We start from the raw sequence: 17,737 nt of genomic DNA, 5'->3' as shown, positions 1-17,737 counted from the left end.
TTATATATACCAGAGTATACCACCCTATAAGTCAATTCAAGAAGGTGGGAGATGAAATTTTGTTTCCCACCAGACCAGGCTGCCCAAAGCCCCATCCAGCCTGGCCTTGAACACCTCCGGGGATGGGGCATCCACAGCTTCTCTGGGCAACCTGTGCCGGTGCCTTACCACTGTCATGGTAAAGAATTTCTTCCTAGTGTCTGATGTAAATGTACCCTCTTTTAGTTTACAGCCATTCCTCCTAGTCCTACCAGTACACCCCTGACAAGGAGTCCCTCCCCAGCTTTCCTGTAGGCCCCTCTGAAGTACTGGAAGGAAGTATAGTCATTGCTCTACCATAAGGGTATCATTTTAAAATGATCAACACCCTCTCAGAACACTCAACTGAAACTGGAAATCCACATCTTGGAAAGACAGCATCTGTTTGTTGAGATTTCCTAATGAATATTATATTGCCTCACCAGAAGGACAGGCCTTTTACAAAGCCTCATAATAGAAGTATTCTGTTCTAGTATGTTCTGCCAGCTTTCTCCCAAACTAACACTAAAAGCTTCTAAGCAACTGCTTTTTGTTATTTTTAGAACTACCTTTACTATCAAAAGCTCAGCAAATTAAGTTCATTTCTGTTTCGCCACTCTGAGTTTTCTCCTCAAAGCCATGCTCAGCTGAGCTAAGAGGACAGGACTGGTCACATCTGCTGTAATGAATACCCACCCTGTACCTCTTAATCAACGTAGTGAATGCGTACAGCCATGTCTTAAAATACACACAGGCAAATTTATTCTGGCTTCCTACAGGATATAATCCTGTGCTCAAAACAGCTGCAGAGCTGAATGCCACAGCCTCTCAGTGGAGGATCCTGTGGCTTAAGTAATCTTAGTGGAAATTATGTCTCTGCTGCTGAGTGCTGCTAGAAATACATTGAGATATTCACAATAATATAAGGATCTATGATCGGGGAGTTTTTTTAACTAGAGTGCCTAAATTAGCTCATAAGATGAGAAGATCCGTTTACTTCAAAATCTGTAGAATCCCACAGCCTTGCAATACATACCGTGACTCAACTAATATAATCTCCCTTGTGCAAGGTTCATAGAAAAGAACAAGATTGTATGGGGAAAAGGAATGAAAATGGATGTCAGTCTGAAACTCTGAGTCACACCTGCTTGTATTTGCTAGATTTCTCTGGTACAGTCATCCAAAACTATTTTGGTTCTCTGGGACACTTAGGAAAATGGCAAGAAAGCTGAAAGTTGAGTGTAGGCTCATGTGAGAAAATGAGCCTACATGTTTTATGCCTCCTGTGCCATTCAGACGTTATGGACTAGTATGAATGGGATCATGTGTTTGTTCTTGCTCTGCTTTGTCTCACTGAATACTGATGCTTACCCTTCTCAGGGAAAGGATTACATGTGTAAGAGAGGCAAAAAGATGCACGAGAAATTATGAAGCATGAAGTTATTTTTACAAGAAAAGTCATGCATTTTTTGGTATCTTCATGGACTACCTACTTCTTCACACAGGATTCTTAATACCAAATCCTTGACCTTGACCATACAGCAGATCATGATCCCATTTGCTGCTGGCTCCAGAAAACATGAGCAGGAAACATGCACTTCTTGGAAAACATCCTTTGGGAATGCAACAGCTGCTTTTCTCCCACAGCATTTCTAACCAACTGTGAGAAATGAGGCTCTTGTGTTCGTACCTATGGGAAGATCTTATCTAGACCACATGAGCTACTTCAGAGGCAGAAATTAACCTGTAGGATCGAACTCTGTTTTCAATAAATCAAACTGGCAATGTTCAGATCTATTCCTTTTGTAACTCAGAATGAAGTAAGTTATCCTGCAGCAAAAACAGGCAAAGACGTCAGAGTAAGGAAATGAAATTACAGATGACTTTTTGATCTCAAGAGCTGCTACATTGTGTGACTGGAGCAAGAAGAGGGGGAATTCAGGAAACAAAGGCCAAGGTAAAAGCAATCAGATAGCGAGTGAATGCCAGTACTTTTTATTTTACTTCCATATGGAAATTTAAATTGCTGACTTTCTGGGCTGCAGATGAAAAGGTTACAGGGGATGCAGATAATCCTTCATGCAGAGCATGTTGGAGGCTTGGGGTTCACTCTCCAGTATTTAAAATAACAGATTTAATCCTCATGGTAGCTCTTGGGAACTATCTGACCAAAGGTAAATAACCAGCTTGTCTCTTAATGATCATCTGGATAACAATTTACAGTAACCTTGGATTCATGTTGAAGGGATGCTGCTTAAAGTATATTTGTTATTTTTCAAATGGGACACTGGAACAGCTTTAAATGTTTCACTGAATGGAAGGAAACAAAAGTTTTGGGAAAGTATAACATTTGTTAAATTAGTTCTACATAATCAGATAACTTTCCTAATCAATCATACACTAAAAATAACTTTTCTGCTTAGCCAAATCTGCCTTTATATATTTCAGGTTCCAACATCAGCATGTAAAAAGATACTATATTCCTAAAACATAAATGACCATTTTCATTTTACATGTATGAAAATGTATCTTGAAATATTTTCAGACTTATTTCATATAAGAAAGACTTCCACACATGAACATAACTTACCCTGTAACTGCTGTAAACTAGTATGAATATCCTAAAAATATTTAGTCTCCAGTTCTTCAAAATCATGTCTTAAAACTACACTGCTTATAAAGACCTTCAATATTGGATTTGGGGCTCTATTCAGGCTCAGTAAACAAATAAAAACATTATTCTCAAACTACAACCTTTGGAAGTAATGGAGCATAAACTGGATGATAAATAAGTGAATCGTGTTGGCTTATTTACCCAAGAAAATGCAGAAATAGATCTTAATTTTGCTAAATCACTATTAGTTACAGTGAGTCTGTAGTTGCATGGGTTGCTTTACTAGCAGAATTAAAACTAAGGTTTGCCTAATAGGGTGAGTTATCCAACAATTTTACATGGGTTAGAAAGGAGATGCCTTGCTTTTCTCCCTTTCCTCATGGAAATACAGATGCTTCCACTGACACCACCTGGTTGGTACTCATCGGACTCTAATGGTCTCCATAGCATTGTCTCCAAGAACTAGCATGCTCGTATACCCTCTGTTATAGGAACATTATACCATTAGATTGTTAAGCAGCGCTTAAAACTTTTATTTTAGAAAATGAAAGTACAGTGAAGGTTTCAGCCACCAGTTAGCTGAAAGCATTCATAGTAGAATCCCTCCTCACATCAGCAAGATGAAGTTCAACAGGGACATAGTAAGTGTTATCAGCAATCTGTACTAAAAATTAGAAACCTGCCAAAACCACTGAAAAGACACTCTTGATGCCTTTATAGTAGGAATTAAGTAGGCAAAGATAGAAATTCTGTGGGTAAAAATATGAATCTGGTGACTATAATGGTTCATAATTGCTAATTGCTTCTTTAACATATGTCTCTCCTCTTCTTAAGGACTAAGGTTAACAACTGTTCTAGCATTTCGTGCTTTCTGTTCTTTCACCAGCTTAGTGACTGCAAGTTATCTCTTTCATTTTAACTGGCCAAAAAGGAAACCATGAAGATTGATCACCAAACACTTTTTTCCAGGTGTTAAGATAAGTGGGGTTAACAAACAGATAGAAGGAAAATTAAAGAGGAGGAGGGGGAGCATAAAGCAATGTTTAATGTCTTGGGTTTTATTTCTTTTAGCAGTGAATGCTAAGCAATGTTTCAAACTGAGATCACAGTTGAGCAGACAGAAAAGGAAAATATCATTTTGTCTGTGAAGTTCTCAGAAAGATGAACCTGTCAGGAGGTAGAGAAATAGGTCACATGCAAGTTAATGGAAAGTAATAAATGGAATACATTGTGCCGCAATGCTTCATCTCAATTAAAAGTTCACACGCTGAATGCCATTTAAACTGACAGATACCCAGCTCTTATCAGCCTGCTTATTTATATTCTTTGCATTTATGAAGGCTGTTGTTTATTCCACCGGGTAGCCTCTCAAATCCTCCTGTTGCATTCCTTAGTCAATAATAATTGAAGTGTAAAGTAGTGAAATGCCAGGATTCATAGGAAAATGTTTCATGGGGGGATATTTCTCTATTATGGAGGATGTGCAGTTGCTTCAATACAAGCTGATGTTAAAGGATGGATTTTTTCTTCTAGCAGTGTCCAGCACCAGACTCACATAAACTAACCAGTGCTTTTTGACCATAGCCATATTATCATTTGAAGAGGCAGCTCCAGCACCCCTCTTTATCAGTTCAAGACAAAAAAGAGAGGTTTGAAAGGCAATATAGGGAACTGGTAAGACTGGTAGGTTACAGCTTCATCCTTGCATTGCTCTGTTGCAGAGGTGGATAACAGAGATGCCTGGAACCACTTGCACATGAGACAAAGCTTTGTAGCTTTTATCTGGGAGGGATGACTTAAAGCTGAAGGTGGTAAAGAGGAAGATACAATAGGTACTATAATGCCTAAAATTGGGAACATGGTTGTTGCAGAAGAATGTTAGGCATGCACTTTTGGGGGGTGCACTTTTGGAGGTATATCTGAACTCTCACTCTCCCCAGCTCAGGTGTCTGACTGAGAGCTCCATGTTAAGTAATTCATCCCTCTTATTAGGTCAAGCACTTCACAAAACTCTCTTGCCTCGGGGTGATACGGAGAGTCATCATCTGTGTAACTGCTTGCTAGTCCTCAAACTTGTTCAGAAAATGAGTGCTCAGGTTTGTAGCCCTGCTGCAGGGCTAGGATCTCACCATAACTTCCTCCAGCTCAAGGTTCCTGCATTGTTTAGGAGTTGGGGAGCACCTTTCACTGCCCACGTTGCAGCTGTGCCACCGAGCTGGCCATCCTGCTAGAGGTAACTGCTGAGAGGGAGCCTGACATTGCAGGAATGGTCCGCCACTACAAGGTGGGAGGGATGAGCATGGAGCTTTGTTTTGTGATGAACAGACGGATGCTGCTGGAGTGCCACAAGCACGCTGAATAAAACAGAAACATGCACAGTGTTTGCTAGCGTTACTGACTGAGAGCAGAGCTGAGACAGATATTAATCATTTCCTTGCTCAGACTGGAAGACTACTGTGCATGCGCAGAAGCCTAAATGCAGGCAGCAAACACTTGCACTGCCAAAATCATAATGGGATGCTTCATTTTAGGCAAAGCCATTTCTTTGTTAACCTGATTATTTTAGCTCCTTCCCCCTATCTGGCTTCGGAAAGTGCATATCAGTGACTAAGAGCCAAAACAAAGGGAAAAAAAGAAAAAGGAAAAAAATAAAAAGATAACTAGAGATTCGTCACTGAAAGAAAAACAAGCTTATGGTGCTGTGGCTCCACTTTACAACAGATCCAAGATCTACGCTAGTCTGACAGTCAGGCTGGCAAATATCAAAGCCAGGAAGAGGGGAAAAAAGCTCTCACAACCTGTAACAATTGAACAAGTACACAGACATCTTTTCAGAGAGGTTGTAAATGAAAAGGAGAGGAACTGCTCAGACTTAGATCTCAAACATATGATTGTGCACCACTACCATGCGAATCAAAATGTCTGTTTGTGATTTGAAAAAAAAAAAAAAAAAAAAAAAAACAGCACAAAAACAAACACAAAAACAAACCACACCTGGGTCTGAAGGTCCAGTCCTAGATTTGCTGCTAATATTTAACTGTTCCAAGCTGATTATGTTCTAAGGACCTACACACTAAAGATTTTTGTGCTTAATTCTCACTGATCCTTATTTATTCAGTGTAGTGAGGAAATTAGGCACTTTGCGTATCTACCCCCTTTCCATACCCAAAGTCTTATGCTTACTTCTGCTGTCAAAAGCTTGAAAGAGAGTGCATCAAGGGCTATTTTTAAAATGCTTCTAAATGTATTTTGTAGTCAGTTAATATTTAAGTGCTGTCTACAATGCACATAATGAAATGGGAACATGCTTTGGAAAGCCTTGATTGAGTGTGCATGTCAGCTGGTGCTCTGCTAGCTTAATACAGTTTGATTTTTATATAACGCCATGGAGCACAGTGATGAAAAACAGCAGTTCTAATAAAGGCTCCTCTTTTCACAGCTTGCATATTTTGGGATGCTGAAGCAGGCGCTTCTCTATCCCTTTGTCTTTCAGAGCACATAATTGCAAAATAAGTAGCTAGGAAGACTTTTCTTCATGTTGTAGTTAAATGAAATCTAAGTAACAAACTACTACTTTTATATTGCTAAAATTTAAGGGCAATTTTTCAGCTCACTTATACTCCTAGCACAGATGTCAGCTGAACAACGATGAAGACTCTAGGGAGAAAGAACCTCGAGCAGCAACAACTGACTCAGGGGAAAGCAATGGACTAACAGGACCCGGCTGCCCTGTGGGTGCTCAGAGGAGTGCTCCACGCTGTTTCAGTTGCCTGACCCTCTTTAGCATCTTTAGCAGATCAAACCGTGCTGTGACTTGTAAAATTGTGGATTAATGTCAGGAAGAAAATTGCATGAAACTACCAAATTCCTTTCAGTGTGATTCTGGTTTTGAGTGCAGGTTTCTTGGGTGAAAGGCTAATGCATTAACTCATCGCATCAAGCACATCTCATTATGCAGAAGTTAATGTTAATACACTTAATTTCCTACATTTTAAAGCATCTAATGCTTTCAGGGACTTTTTTTTTTTTTTTTATCCTCATGCTAATTGTACTACCTGCATGCTTTATCTAATTTAACATAGAGCGTGTGTCAAAAATTCCTTTGAATGAAACAACAATCAGGCTTTCGTGAAAACAGAGAGGAAAGTAAACTGTGGCAGAATAGAAGAGGATGCTGTTCTCAGCCCCAGTGGGCAGGAAAGCCAAGCAAACGAGGAATACCTGCTGAACTGAGTACATTCACTCTTGGAAGAAAAATGTTATTTCAATTTAGAAGTGTATGTAATTATCCTCTTCCCCTCCCAGCACATGCAAACATATCTGGCACCAATTCTGGCCTTCACGGGATGTTTTTATGTCACTGTGGGGGAAAAAAAATAAAAATAAAAATTAAAATTAAAAAATTAAAAAAAGCTGTAAAGGTCTTGAATAAGCACTTATGGCATAAAAAAAGCTAAGTCACCAGCATAGAGAATAGTCTGTGACACTCCAGCCTCAAGGGTTTTAAAGGACGCATCCAAGAACGTGTCTGAAGTATGTTGTTCCGAACCAGCTGAGATGGCTGGCAGAGATAACTTCTTTTTCCATCCTGCATAGGGATGCAGGATGAAGTGTAGGAAACCTTGATGAAGTCAGTTGCTGACATTTAAATAAATTAGTGATGTACTCTGTATACAAACAAGAGAAGCTGATGTTTCAGCAGCGATGGGCCTGATTAGTTTTTAATGATGATGAAGCCACTACTTTAATGGTTTGTGTTGAGCTTTTTAAGCGAAATTTGCAGTGAGCCTGTTGAGGTGAAAACATAATTTTTTCATCGGTGCATTCAGCTATGTGGAAGTATGTAGATACGGGATAAATCTAAGCTGTGTATCAAACACATATGCTCCTGATTGTCCCTACAGCACGCTTCTTTCAGAGAGCAAATGTGGCTCCCTTCAGGCCTACACACCTGCTTCTCAAGTAAACCACAAATGTGAAGGTGGAAAAAAGCACGCATCTGGGTCTCTCCCAGACATGCTGTGAAATGCCCAGTAGCTTTATACATTGCTGTGAAGTGCCTCTGGCTTATCTAACATAGCCACTGCCGTTTTCCTGTCAGCCGTACTTCCAAAGGAGGGGATTTTCTGTCCTTCTGTGATGGTACTTGTGAGGCAGCTGCTGTTTTATGAGAGCAATTGATGCAACATATTGAGAGAACAACTTTAAGATGGGTACAATACTGTTAATCTTTCTTGACCTGTTGCCTCTCCACATTTGGATGTTGTCAGTCTCAAAAAAAAAGCAGGTTTTTTTGTTTTTGTTTTTTTTTTTTTTTGTGTATAGAAAAGATTTTCTATTTCCAGACAGGAAGGAAAATGGGAATATTCAACTCTGCCTAGTCATTTCAAGATGCTCACTGAAACATGTATTACCTTATGATGCTGTGAAGACATGATATTAGGAAAGCATTAGTCTTGACCAAGACTACAAAGAATCAATTCAGATGTGATTCTTAAATCTTAAGTAACTATTAACATGCAGATAATTTGGACAAGTTGGTGAAGTAATCTCTAGTCCTCGGAGGGGAGATGTTAAGCCAATTACAGGGAACAGGTACAAGTTGCTCAAAAGCTAACAAAAAGATAATCTTGTTCTCTTACTTCTCTTACCTCTCAAGTGCTGCCTGGAAGCCTCTCAAAACAGGGATGGACACAAATAAATTAGATCATCTATCATTAATATATTTTTTGCTCTTTTTTATTAAATTGCAGGTGGTAATATCGGATTTTAGTTGTTTATTATTATTATCATTCTATCAAAAGAAGGTTCTGCAATATTAAAATTGCCAATTTACCTTCTTGTCTGGAGGCAGGTGGGAAATATTTTTTTCTGCTACGTGTGCACAAAATCTCAAAATTGTTTCCACTTCCCCAAGAAGACTTCTAAAAAAATGACATTAAGACATTGTGATAGGGCAGAGGCATGTTATAAATCCACTGTGATATACTTTAACTAAAAAGATATATAGTTTGTTCTTTCAACATATGGGTTTTCCTAAACATTCGCGAACACTGACTTAGTTAATGATACTTGCTGTCATACTTGGAAACAACTGACATATGGGATTTTAGTCAGAAGCTGATTAAAATATATTCAGTAGATAGTTTAGTGTCCCCTTATTTTAAACGCTGTGATAAAACATGGCACTTTTGGAATCAGGAACTTGAGGTTTTTTTCAGCTCAGGTGAGTAACATCGTATTTTACAGAATTCCAAAAACAAGGTACTTAGAGGGATACTGTGTAAGTCTTGTTTTTTTTCTGAAACTAGCAGAACGTTCAGTTAGCACGTGGAGACAATAATGCCTGTGCGAGTAAATCACAAATGATGTGGCAAATACTTTTAGAGAGCCGTGTAGCAGTGTGTCAAAGTTTTCTTCTTCTTTTACATTGCATTAAAAGAAATCTTACCTTCAGCTACTGAGAAAATAATTTCTCCTGATTTTTTAAAGCCTTATTCAGTCCTCTTAGCATAATTTCCTGAGCTTTGAACTCATTGAGTCTTCTAATAATGTCCTTAAATGAGGGAAGGAGGTAATTTTCTCTCTCGCTGCCTTTAGGGGATCATCAATCATGCATCACTCATAAGTGTTAGCATTGCACCATGGCTGCCTTTTTTTTTTTTTTTTTTAAAGAAGCCTAATTGTGCATGGAGAAAGTGCTGTAGAGTAAAAGTTTCCATTTAATAATCACACAGTCTTTGTTCGTGATTGCTGTACCTCCTGTGAGGCAATTTTTGTGTAAAGCCCTACAGTGATTCAGATCCCTAGCTACAATAATTTTTTTTATAACCTTTCCTCCACCCGCTGCCACAACACATTTTTATAACAAGCAAATTCCATGGCTGTTACAAGGACAGATTTATAAATGAGTTGTACTGTGGTAGTGTCACAGAAGATGTGCTTATTAAGTCGAGCGATCATGCAAGTATCGAGCCAAGCTACTTTTATTTAAATCCCAAGAAACAGACACGAAGATATTAAGAACTGGTTTCACTGAGCATTTGTTCTCAAAGATTTGCCTAATCAGCTAATTTCTGTATTAAAACATTTTCAAATTAATATACCAGTCTTTTCTCACTTAAAAAGCGGATTAAATCAGTCTAAATGCAATGGTCTTCATCTGAGCCTTCACCTGACTTTTCCCACATTGCAAAAATCAATATTTTCATTCATGTGCAAATTAGCAATTGCAATTAGTAGTAGTTGATTAGGAGAAATCAAGTCTCGAATAGGAACTGTAAAAAATAGCAGTGAATGCACATGAAGAAATAACTTGAAATCATCTATAAATCTCAATGTTGAAAATAAAAAGCGTTTCCATATAGGCCAGTATTTCTTTCAGGAAAATAAATCAGAGATGGAACAAAATATCCCTGGTGCATTCCTGCTTATTTACAAAGTTTGGTTTCCTGAGGACAACAGTGAGACCAAGTCTCTGCTCACCACACCAGGGCCCCGTAACGTGAAGTGCTTCCTCACGTTCACACTCCAGGGACTGCTCTTTGTTTCTTTCATCCACTTTTTCCACTTTCTTCTTCCTTTATTTTCACACACTTTTTCATTCTAACAACACTCTCTGAACTTTGTTTGCTCTTGTAAAAGCTTCTCTAAACAGCCTTTGCCGTGGGCAATTGCCCACCTATGTGTTGGCATGGGAGATGCTTTTATTTCATAAAGATCCTTATTTGTTTCTAAAAGCTTGAAGAAAATAAATGCTTATCTTCCCACCATGGTTTCACTACTTTTTATACCAATCTTTCATGAAGTATATGTAGTAGCAGCATCGGGGAGCAGTCTGCACTTGAGGTTAGCAGTCTCACAGAGTACTGGGCAAATACGACTCGCTGCTTTCTCCTCTGTTGTGTGAAAGTACATGAATAACTGGCACTGCCTCATGCCTGTCAAAAGACTGTTGTGTAAATCCATTCCGAGTAAAAAAGAAAATATAAGTTAAATGCACATGCTCACCGAGACTGGTTTTTTTTCACCTTTTGAACTCTAGAACAGCTTTTTAGAGCAATCAGCTGCAAGTGCAGATACCCTGCTGCCACTTAGCCTCCTTTCCCAAGAAATCCATTTGCCAAGTATTATTTGTTTATTTCTCTCAGGACAGAAATAAACATTAAGCATAGGAAAGTTAATACACTTCATAATGATAAACCAGGGGTTTAAATGAGCATGAAAACTTGCTGAGGCAAAGCCTTTAAAATGATTTTAAAGCTCTAATAGGATCCCTTGCATGCATTTGGAACATATATGCACACAAAGCACTGACCCAGGACGCTGTCACTGCTGTTTCTATTATCATTATGACTTTGCAAGCTGTGCCTTATTAATGAGCATTCAGCGGAGTTGTTTACTTATTGTGGGAACTGAAGGCATTTTGCATATTACCACTTTTCTGAGAACAATCCCTTTCTTGTTAAGAAATCTTCATGGAATAAAGTGATACTATATTTAACCAAAGAAGTCCAGCAGTATAAGATGTGGAAACTGAACAAAGCAGTCCAGCACAATGCAGAGATACTTGTGCTACCTGGATGAGCAACAGCAATCCAGCCAAGGCTGCATGGCCCAAGCTTTGTACCTCCGCATGCAGAAAAGGAGATCAATTTAATTACCCCTGCCAGGACTGCCAAGAAGACTCATCTCAGGAAGAAGGAGAACAAGAGAAGTGAAGAATCGGTGTTTTTAACCACTCAGATATTTGGTGACCTTTCCCTTTGCAGCCAGCCACCTAGTTATGCACAAGGAGAGCACACAGAAAAAAAATATCTCTCTTGCAGAAGAGAATGGAGAAATGCACAGCTCACTGCACCAGGCTAATGTTGTGGCATCATTTACCCTGTCCAAAAGAGAGTGAAAGGTAAAGGAGAGTCAGTAAACACAGTCTGCTTCTGTAAACAATTGCCACAAAGACGTGCATATACAGGGGCAATCTCATTTAAAGGTGAGATCATTGCCTCCTGCTTAATTCTTGCTGAGTCAACTCACTCCCTGCAGTTCCCAAGGACAGCACTGCCATGGCTCTGTCATTTCTCACCCCAGAGGTGCAGATGATGCAAAGCTGTGTTCAAACATAGTCTGAGTTGGATGCTGCTTTCACAGGCACAGGCTTTTTTATATCCTGCAGCCCTCTCGTTCTCCTAGGGGAAGGATGATGTTACTGGCATTATTAATACAGGGCCTTGCCTGAATCTTTGTCACTTCCATGTGAAAGCACAAGCTTGAGAGGTCTTTTGGAAATCATAACATATCTTTGCAGAGCTGTGCCAGGGACAAATCTATTGCAGTACACAGGCATGATGTGTGCATCCTCTCAAATACAGTGCCTTTTTTCCATGCAACTTTCTCCACTCTTCAAATCAAGATTTTGCGATTGACCATGACAGCCAGAATTTAACTACTTTGGATTTCTTTCCTATATCTCCGTTTTTTCTTTGGCTCCAAATTCATACATTTGCACCCAGGCAAAAAGAAAAATAATGTGAGCTGCTTAGCAAGAAACTTTATCCATTTAACGTAAATATTCAAATAGTTACCAAAATTCAAGCTTAGCCTTGCTTTTCTTCTGCTGCACAGAAGCTGCCTCAGTGAGAAATTCACTATTGCTTATTTACGGAGCCAATTTCTCCCTTCCTAATGTTTGTTTTTAATATCTGTTTCAAGTGCAGCATATAACCAGTGAGCAGTTAAATTCTGTCTGTGAGAGAGCTCTTATTTGTTGAAATTCCACAATATGCTCACTGCTGAGCAGAATTCAGTCTCTAGACTCTGCCCAAACCCTGCTATCCTTTGTTTTCCACATCCATATTCTGGTCTTCATCCAACAGAACTCTTTCAAGTGGTCTACACATATAAATGCAAACTGACTATTCACTAACCCAAAACTCATGCATAATTTTGATACAAACGCTTCCCATGACCTTATCGATCAGAACTTTGATGATCAAAAGAGCCTCATAATGCTAGACTAATCTGAAGAAAAACTTGCTCTAAGTGATTTTTTTTTCCTAAAGCAATTATCTCTGAGTTCAACAAAAAGAATGTTAGAGACTTAAAAGGCATTTCCAAGAAATTAAAGACTCATTCTTTTAAGATTAATTGCCCTTTGTCAGAAAACATTTTGAAACTATAAGAATGCTGTTTGAAAGTGTCTTTTTATTTTTTTTCTTTTTTTTTTTTCCCCTAAGGCAATGTCAAATTTATTTAAAGAAAGATCCTTCTGAAGATGGTCAATATTGTCATAGTATCTTCCCATGAATACAATAATCACTGAGCCATCATGCTAGCCAATTTCGGTTAAACACTCAAAATGAACAAGAAGATAGCTTTACAGATTTATTTATTAGCATTGAGTTTAACAAGGTGTCAGGCAGATAAAGGCTGTAACTATTAAGATGAGTATCTGCCAATATACAAACCATGTCTTCTAAGAAAGTAAATTAAAAAGACTGATTGCTTAGCTAACCAAATCTTGCAGATACAGAAACCTGAAAGAGCATGAATATTTACTATGGGAACCTGGACAAAGAAGTGCTTTTACCATCCAGAACTATGATAGCAGTTCTTACTCCATATACTAGCTTAAAGGCAACTAGAGACTGCTCGTTGTAACAAGAACTATCGAACTGTTTGATCTGTCAAACAGATCTATCAGAACTGTTTTGATCTGCTTTTTTATTTATTTTTTTTTTGCTTCCAAGTGTAGCAAAAAATTTGCAAAACTAATTTGTTTTTTCTACTTTTTTTGTTGTTGTTGCCAGGTGTACCGAATGCATGAGCAGTTCCCAGAAACCTAAGGTGCAAATTGTACATGTTGACTCTTCTGATAATCAGCAAGACCACCAGAGACTGAAAAATATTTTAATTAATTTGTATCACAATGACCCTTTTATTTTTTATAGGTTCACTGCGGTTTAGGAAAAATGCTCAGAAATTCAGTAATGAATGTTTTCTGAATTTAAAATTTAAAGAATTCATGCTGAAAAAAAAGTGTCACAAAGAGATCTTTAGGAAAAAGGCTAAACTGGGATCAAACTAGGAGCTCTAAGTGGGAGCAGACTAAGAGTTATGTTTATGTAGATGCTCATTCCATAATGAATTAGGAGCTTTTGACTTCCAAAGAGAAGAAGCCACAAATGACCTCTTACATGTCTCCTTTTTTATTGGTAACTAACTGACTAACTACTTCTGCTTTAACTCCCTTTTTCCATTAATATTTTAACTAGCTATTATTTCAGCGTATTTATTTTTTTACCAGCTGTGTCCTTCTGGAAATGTGCGTAAGTAGCATGCTGATAGTGTATTTCAACATCCTGTTCAAAGACACTGTACTGACATCCACAAATAACGCGTTCCGACAGGAATAAATTGCCCGTTCCACTCCATGTGGCTATGCTAGCAGGAGTTTTCTGCTTGCATTTTTTTAAACAAAAATCAAGTCAGTCTTCTTAAAACAAATCATAACCCTCTGCGCTGACATTACATAAATGCAAAGCTAGGTACAAGCAGAGCATTTTCAGACAATGTTAATTCCCCTGCCCTGTAGGAATCAACATTTGTAAATATACTCCTTATTTAGAAATACAGTGCATCTCTGCCTTGCCAAAAGGCAGTGTATCATGGTATGACTTGGTGTGATGTGCAACCACCACGCTAACTTGTTGGAGGGAGCTTTTGCTCCCCTGGCATGTAGGTGAACAAGACTGAATCTGCAATCTACTGCCTGCCTCTTCCAGTTACCCTACACCTAAACTCTAGTCCTTTCCTGGATGATGCTTTGAGACTAAAAAGACATCAACTCATCCATCCAGCTACTCATTCAGTAAGTGCACCAGCTGAGGAGCAGTGCTCCACTGCAGGCTATGGGTCCAGCCCAAAACGTGAGGAGGGAACTGGGCTAGAGGAGAGTATGGCTCTGCTTGCGGCAAGGCTGATAGCTAGCTACAGTCTGGTTATTACAGACAGATGACTTCACCTTAGCTTCACTATGAGTAAATTCTCTGTTGGTCAATCTCCCCAGCCCAGGCTGTACTTTGAGCAATAAGAAAATACCCTGTTATTTGCTTGGTTGAAAAGATATCTGAGAGAATAGGCCATGCAACCTTTTGCTGTTGTTGTGCAACACGACAACACAATACAATCTCAAGCACAAAAATCAAGCACGAACACACCTTTGAATGCTTTTTTTTTTTTTTTTTTTTGCAATAGCCCTTTTAAAGTTTTCATCCTTATCTTCTATTCTTTACTTCCCAAATCCTTTGATTCCTACCATCTTCCTCAAGCTCAGCTTTCCATGCAGTACACAGTCCAGATGGAAACCTTTTCCTGTTTTTTGCTTTCCAAACCCAAGGACCTCCTCTAGCTCAACACATGCCTCTTCCCTCTTCTTTTTCTCCTGTTTCAGTCTAGAGCCCAGCTTCTTGCTGTCTGTTTACACTTACCACTCTTATAGTAAACACCTTCTCATCTGTAACCTGCCATGTGAAACCAATTGCCTCTTTCTTTCTGCCTCATCAATTCAATTCTTCTTTTAAAATGTTAATCAAAATAATAAATTTTTCTCCTTGTCCTATATCTTTTTATATCTTTTTTTTTAATGACTTTATGCTTGAATGCCTTAATTAACTCACTGTAGAATGTCTTCACACAACTACTTTCTGTAATTTATCGTCTTCTGTAGCTGCGAGGGGCATTTCTGTGTATATTATTTACAACACTTTCTGTAAAACAGAGCACAGTTGTATTCCTTTGGCCTGCTAATAAATCAGTCTTATCCATAACAAAGTTACATCCTGAAAAAGAAGGCTCTATCATGTCATACAACAAACTTAATGGATCAGCTGTTTTAGAGTATAACAAACTGGCTTGTGTTTTTAAATTTTGAATAATATTTGGATAATCTGAAGGATACAATTCATTCCAGATTAAAAGCAAGGTATTTTGACTAAGTTACATGAGTAAAACTTGGACAAGTTATGATTGAGGCACTCTACTTGCTTTTATGAACTATGGATATGCTGTCCCAGCTTTTGAAATTTACTGTAGGTGCAACTCCAGTTCCTACTGGACACCTGTCAACCTCACAAGTCTCTTTACAAAGACAATTTACAAAGGACAAAAAGCAAAGGACAATGTGAAGGTAATAATGGAAGACATCAGATGAGTCTGACCTTGCTGCACCCTGACAATTTCATGGTCAATGCAGTTATGTCAACAAGTTGCATAGGTTGTAAAAGTATTATCCCAGGAAAAGTATCTTTTCCCATCTGGGTCCCACAGATAGGGAACACAGAGATGTTCGTGCTGCTCCTGCCCACACTCAAACTGCCGTGCAGATAAAATTTCACTAGCTATTTTTTGCATTAACTAATGTATTATTTTTTTTTTCCATAGAAAGATTAAGAATTACGAAAATTCTGGGTAACTGCATTTATATTATACTGGGTTGAATTATGTCTGCAGCCTAGTAACTGACAAACTAAGTGCTATTCTAGGTCATGCTCCCTGACAGTAATCTTTTGAAATACATTCTCGGGGAGGGAAGCAGGAGACAGAAGATAAGGAACCAGGCCACAGCATACTTAACAGAAACAATGAGGTCAGATGGCTGAGAAAAAAAATGCAGGGATAGGAGAAGTAGATATTAATATATATGCAGTGTGGAGAAAAATACTCAGGGAAGAAAATATAATTAAATCTCTGAAGACTGCTGTGATTGTTTCTCAAATGGAAAAAAAAAAATAAATAGGTAATCCCAACTCATACTGCTTTAAAAAGAGGTAAATATATTTGTTTATCTTCTAGTCTTAGTTTACCCCATCACCCACTGCTGTGGTTGACAAATGGGTGCTGCAGGTCTGTGATGGGAAATATCCTCTCTATTAACATGTGGTTGTTAACCTGAAAATGTCAGCCTGAAAACCCCTACTTTAGGAAGACAATACTGTACACCTCTTTTCTGTCTTTTGGAAGATGTATGGCATCTTTCTTGCACTGCAAAGACTTTAAAAGAACTGAAGAAGTGTTCTGGTCCCCAACCTAATGCACTGTTAACTTAAAAGCAGTTTAAAACTGCCATGGAAAAGCTATGCTCTACCTTTATTCAGTGGAATAGATGTAACCAGTGAAAAGAACAAAGACAGTTTTGCAGAGCTCTATAGCTTCTGATTAGAACTGAAACAGATGCAGAAATATGAAATTTTCTGGGACAGTGCTTTCACAACATATGTAACATATTGACTTATCTGCACTTACTACATCGCTTGGGCAGGGCCTGATGGCCAGGGGCAGAGCTGAAATGGGACTCCTGGGCCATAGACAGGGAGGGGGGAAGCCCCAGAGGAGCCTGGGCCTCCCTCAGGACCCTCACAGAAATATCACAGTCAATGTAATGAAATAACCATACATCAAACACCCCAGTCGAAATTTTCTCAGGTAACAAACATATGTTTTTTGAGTTTTTGTCAAATATATATCACGTGTCACAAGCACAAAAAAACTCTGTCATATGTTGTTTATCATGTAGAAAATATCTGAGCCCCCAGTGGTGTTTTGTATTGTGCAAGTCAAAGCATACTCAGGGCTGATTACAGCAAAAACAATCACAGTGGTGAGCTGGCAGAAAGCGTGCCCATGACCGTGAGAAACATCTATTTGGCAACTGAGAGGATCTTGTCTTAACTTGTTTTGCTCTTTTTCTTTGAAAGACAATGTTTATTGTCACAGAAGCAGAGAAGAATTATGTTTCTGCAAGCCTCAGGGAGAGGCAGAGAAGAGTCCAGCTTGCAGGGCATGAGAAGGCAGCTCCCTGTCTTCAAGAGCTCACTGAGGGTAAGGTCAGTGAGATGGATCCCAAAGAACAAAGTTGTTCCAGCCACCATCTGGTAAGGCAACTTTCCTGCTGTGTTAGAAACCACATCCCTGAGCTTCTCTCTAAATGTGAACTTCTTTTTATTTTTTTTTCTTTTCCCTAAAGACTACTATAACAGGAAAAAAAAAGAAGAAAAAAAAAAAGAGAGAGAGAGAGAGAGAGAGAGAGAGAAAAAAAACTTGCATGGG

At 38.7% G+C, this 17,737-nt stretch overlaps 1 long non-coding RNA gene across 1 annotated transcript; it reads left to right on the top strand.

The window, feature by feature from the left end:
* Nucleotides 1-1,836: 1,836 nt before the first annotated feature.
* LOC311433108 lies at nucleotides 1,837-17,692 on the top strand. The gene is made up of 3 exons (XR_014690573.1): nucleotides 1,837-1,975; nucleotides 17,386-17,562; nucleotides 17,655-17,692. It is a non-coding gene; the product is annotated as an uncharacterized lncRNA (long non-coding RNA).
* The last annotated feature ends 45 nt before the right edge of the window (nucleotides 17,693-17,737 follow it).

This window comes from Aythya ferina (genome assembly GCF_964211825.1).
Source record: "Aythya ferina genome assembly, chromosome: 2".
Classification (NCBI taxonomy): Eukaryota; Metazoa; Chordata; class Aves; order Anseriformes; family Anatidae; genus Aythya; species Aythya ferina.
Note: the sequence above shows the minus strand (reverse complement) of the source record. Positions and strands in the feature narration are given on the sequence as shown.